Raw genomic sequence first — 5,521 nt, 5'->3', positions numbered from 1 at the left:
GCACTTTTTCCTATCTGTTATTACTCATATATATGAGAATTAACAAGTGAGGTGTTTGCCAGGAAGACAGACCATTAGTCAGTGTGCAATCATGTGTTCAAGTGGAAAGAGAACCTGCCAACACCATGTCTTGTCATACTTATTGATGATAATGAGGGTTGGATCACTGACTCCAAGCTGCTATATAGTACTCTGACCCTTTATGTCGACTCAAATTCAAGCCTTAGGAAACAACTCTTAACATAGCCCAACAAATCAATGTCAAAATGTCTCTTACTCCTTTTTTTGTTTTTTTACAAAGAACATTTAGTTCTCTATATCAACCTAAGGCGATGATCAATGGCATAGAAACATGCCCTGGCCTCTCCGGCACTGAATCTCCTTAAAGGGCAGACACTGTCAATAAATCACTAAAAGGCCGCTTTTTACATCTGTTCTGCCTTAATATTACAAAAATGTATATCAGAGATGTCTTGAGGGTGCTGTCATCACATGCTCTGTGATGAGCCCTACAGGGTAAAGTAGGCTACTCCTGGCATGCGGTAGTAAAATTTATCATTAAGCCTGTGAACATGGCCATGAAAATAGCCTCCCCCCTCACCTTTATCTGTACTTTGTTTGGATGACTAAATGACTTCACACTTTTAGAATACTACTCAAATATAAAATGTATCTCTCATGTGTGTCCGCTTGTTGCTACATGCAGAATTTGCATATTACACAGAGCAAGACATTGCACACGGACCTCACAACAAAGCATAAAGATCTTCCTGTAAAATTTTACTACAATAAATTCAGCTAAATGTTGGCAGCTGGTATCAGTATCCAAGTTTTATGCAAAAGGGATGCAATGTGACTTACTATACTTCCTAAAGCACTAAAAACATTTAAACATTAAAGCAAACAATGGATGGCTTCACTTGCTCATTAAATATACTGAAACCTCAAAGCCGACTTGTTGTGATAACCACACTGGCAGTGATGGGGAGGATGATTAATATATATATCTGGTTCTTACTGACATGGCAGGTTATCCAATCTGATTTGAAACATTGGCCTTTGTGATGTACCAGGGCACCTGTGAGTTTCTCTGCCAAGTTAGAGCTGGTGGTCCTTCAAGCTTGACTTGTTGCTTAATTCTGGTGGACTCCACTAACTCAAAAAGGAAATAGTTGAACGGCACAGATAAATGCTCACAGTTAGGGGTCAGTGGTTAAAGTATTTTGATGAGAAATGACCATTAAAAACACAAGACGTGATTTAAGTACAAGTTCAATGGGTTTGGGTGAACAGCAGCCTTTTGATCTCACTGCATGCTTCCGCCATGGTAGTCCTCTTTAATCCAGGATGGTAGCAACTTAAAACATTTAGTGAAGAATATAAATATACATTTATTTCAAAATTTAATACTTTCCTTTGGTACTTTTCTTTTATATTTCCAACACGATCACATTATTATTAATTTGTAAATATCTTTGTATGCAGACATCAGGCATAACATTATGTTGTGTTGGTCCCCCTTTTGCTACCAAAACAGCCCTGACCCATCTAGACTCTACTAGACCCCTGAAGGTGTGCTGTGGTATCTGGCACCAAGATGTTAGCAGCAGATCCTTTAAGTCCTGTAGGTTGTGAGGTGGACCCTCCATGGATCAGAATTGTTTGTTCAGCACATTCCACAAATTCTCGATTGGATTGAGATCTGGGGAATTTGGAGGCCAAGTCAACACCTCAAACTTGTTGTGCTCCTTAAACCATTCCTGAACCATTTTTGCTTTGTGGCATTGCACATTATCCTGCTGAAAGAGGCCACAGCCACCTGGGAATATAATTTCCATGAAAGGGTGTGCATGGCCTGCAATAATTCTTTGTGTTACGTGTAAAAGTTAAATCTTCATGGATGCCAGGACCCAAGGTTTCCCAGCAGAACATTGCCTCCACCATCTTGCCTTTTTCCCAATGTGCATCCTGTTGCCATGTGTTCCCCAGGTAATTGGCGCATATGAATCTGGCCATCCATGTGATGTAAAGAAAACGTGATTCGGTGGTGGAAGGGTCAGCATGGGCAACCTGACTGGTCCGCAGCTTTATGCAACAAACTGTGTATTTCTGACACCTTTCTATCAGAACCAGCATTACCTACTTGAGCGATTTGAGCTACTGATGCTCGTCTGTTTGATCGGACCACACAAGCCAGTCTTTTCTCTCCACATGCACCAATGCCCTTGTCAAACTCGCTCAAATCCTTACGCTTGCCCATTTTTCCTGATTCTAACACATCAACTTTGAGGACAAAATGTTCACTTGCTACCTAATATATCCAACCTACTAAAAGTCATCAATAGGATGACTTTACTTCATCAAGTTGGTTAGTTAAATATGTTTAATACATCACAATTATTTAAGAAATTTAACATTATTCATTAGTAGAACATTACTAATAGAATAGAACATTAAAGGGTTAGTTCACCCAAAAATGACATTTCTTTCATTAATGACTCACTCCAATGTCGTTCCACACCCGTAAGACCTCTGTTCATCCTCGGAACACAGTTTAAGATATTTTAAATTTAGTCTGAGGCCTTTCTGTCCTTTGAATGTAAGTGTATGCCCACTTGCTGTCCATGTCCAGAAGGTAATGAAAACATCATCAAAGTAGTCCATATGTGACATCAGTTGGTTGGTTAGACTCTTTTGAAGCGTCGACAATACATCGACAAAAAATAACAAAAAATACGACTTTATTCAGCATTGTCTTCTCTTCCGTGTTCCTCAATTAAAGAATCAAATGGTCATGAATCATGATTCGGATTGTGTGTCTAACTGGCAAACTGCTGAAATCACGTGACATTGGCGATATTGTCACAATTCACCAGTGTGAGTGCCCGTGATCACCACCAGAGGGCACTCCACCCCAGACTGTCACTCCATCACAAACTACATTACCCATAATCCTTTCCCTGGACTCATTAGCACTCAATGTTTACACCTGTGTCTCATCACCTCATTACCTCTGCCTATATAAGTCTGGTTATCTCTGTCATTCATTGCAATGTCTTGTTTAGTGTCAACTGCATTTCTGAGCGTTTCTATGGTTTCATGTTTCTTGGTTCTTTGGATTTCTTGCCTTTCTCGGATTACCCTTTTGCCTCTGTCCCTTGTTTTGTTTGCCTGATTGAACTGCCTACCTGTGTATGACCTTTTGCCTGTTTTATGGACTATGAATTTGGATTACCCTTTAATTAATACTGTGTTTGGATCTTTAACCTTCTGTCTCAGAGCAGTTCGTAACCGATATGAATCACGAATTTTTCACGAACACGACCATTTGATTCTTTATTTGAGGTTTGAAAACAAACGCGGAAGAGAAGACAATGCTGAATAAAGTCATATTTTTTGTTATTTTTGGACCAAAATGTATTGTCGACGCTTCAAAAGAGTCTAACTAACCAACTGATGTCACATACGGACTACTTTGATGATGTTTTCATTACCTTCTGGACGTGGACAGCAAGTGGGCATGCACTTACATTCAAAGGACAGAAAGGCCTCAGACTAAATCTAAAATATCTTAAACTGTGTTCCAAGGATGAACAGAGGTCTTACGGGTGTGGAATAACATTGGGGTCAGTCATTAATGAAAGAAGTTTCATTTTTGGGTGAACTAACCCTTTAATCTTAGTTCTGTAAGATTATAACTGTGCTGTATGATTTCTGGTGTCATATTGGACATCGGGAGTAAGGATGTTGAAAATTCAGTTTTGCCATCACAACAATAAATTACAATATAAAATATTAATATTAAAATAAAATAAGTTATTTTAAATTATAATTTTTCACAATATTACAGTTATTATTGTATTTTAATCAAACAAAGGCACCATAAGATACTTACAGTATTTCAAAAGCCTCAAAAAAGTTTTGAATGGTAGTCTGTGTATTGTACATATTTCTGCACTGTAAAAAAATTTGGTTGGTTTTCGTTGGTTTAACTTAAAAAAATAAGTAACCTGGTTGCCTTAAAATTTTGAGTTTATTGAAATTAAAAATTTGAGTTGATACAATGAAGTAAATTTGTTTAATAAATAGAAACTCAAAATATTTTTGTATCTGAACCACATAAAAAATTGGTTAAATCATGAAAATAGCACTATTTGGCATGTTTCACTGCGTCATCAGAAATAACACACACACAATTACCCAATATGCTTACAAAATCTTTTAATAATATTTTAATAACGGTTGTCGAATCTCAAAAAATTGTCGTTGTATTAACTCAAAATTTTAATTTCAATGAACTCAAAATTTTAAGGCAACCAGGTAACTTTTTTTCTAAATAATTTTTTACAGTGTGTATATTTAAATGTAAGTTAAGAATACTTATGAGATCAGCCCCAGATGTTTTTGTAATCATTAGAATAGAGTGAATATCACTCTAAACATGTGAGGTTTTAACAAAAAAGTCTAGAAATACTGAAGGCATGTGGTCAGTAGTGCGCATGGTATCCAGATGAGACCATTTCTGTTAAATAGTGAGGGGGTTGGACTTAACGTTTCATAACCAACATCTACCCCACCTGACTATGTTCCTTTTCACTGCTATTTCCAGCACACTCCTTGACCTCCGTCCAGAGCAGCTGGAAGCTGACTCACCTGCAGTCGAGGGAGGCAGATATTGGAAGAAAGTTGGGAGGGAGGGGATTCCCAGCAACCTTACAAAGATACAAAACACCTATGATAAAGCCATTGTCAAGCTCACACAGTAAATTCACCTTTAGACAAGGACGAAAGCAGATGGCAGACATTCCAGACATTCCTAGCCATGCCACTAGATACTCTTTCAGTGTCTAAACCCCATATTATTTTTGCTTGTCTTGGCCATTTTGCTCTAAGCACTCTCAAGTATCTCCTGGGATATCTACTTTGTGTTTGTTCACACTGCTGTCTCTCATCTACCCATTTGTATGCAAAGCGCACATAACAATAGAAGCTCTCATTTACAAAGACACATGTGGACCACATGTGCAGCTTTTCTAACACAGCTTGTGCATCTCAGCTACTCTCCAGTCTCTAATCACTTCCTAAACAAGCTCAAACAGAGATCTGGCTGTTAATGTTATCTAAATATTAGTCTTCCCCTAAGCAGACCGTGCTTTCCAATAAGTTCTTCAAGTCTGTTGTAAAAGAAGAGACTTACTGTAATTCTGCTGCCTCGGTTTTCTTAAGGAGGAGGCTGGAAAGTCAAGCCCGATGATAGATGGTGCCAAGAATATATATATTTTTAAAGTGTCATTATATACTCACTGTCATGTTGTTCCAAACCAATATCTTCTTATTTCTGTTTGCATTTTTTATTTTGTGGAAGAACATACACAACCTTCTTTTCTTAGATGATAAAAGGACAAAATAACACTATAAAAGTATTAAAAGTGGTCCATATGAGTCACTCACTATGTCCGTTATTCGCTGAACATTAAATGTGGCATTGAACATTTTTGGGGGGAATATAAATAACTTTTAG

The sequence above is a fragment of the Pseudorasbora parva genome, chromosome 15, assembly GCF_024679245.1.
Source record: "Pseudorasbora parva isolate DD20220531a chromosome 15, ASM2467924v1, whole genome shotgun sequence".
NCBI classification, from domain to species: Eukaryota; Metazoa; Chordata; class Actinopteri; order Cypriniformes; family Gobionidae; genus Pseudorasbora; species Pseudorasbora parva.
Note: the sequence above shows the minus strand (reverse complement) of the source record.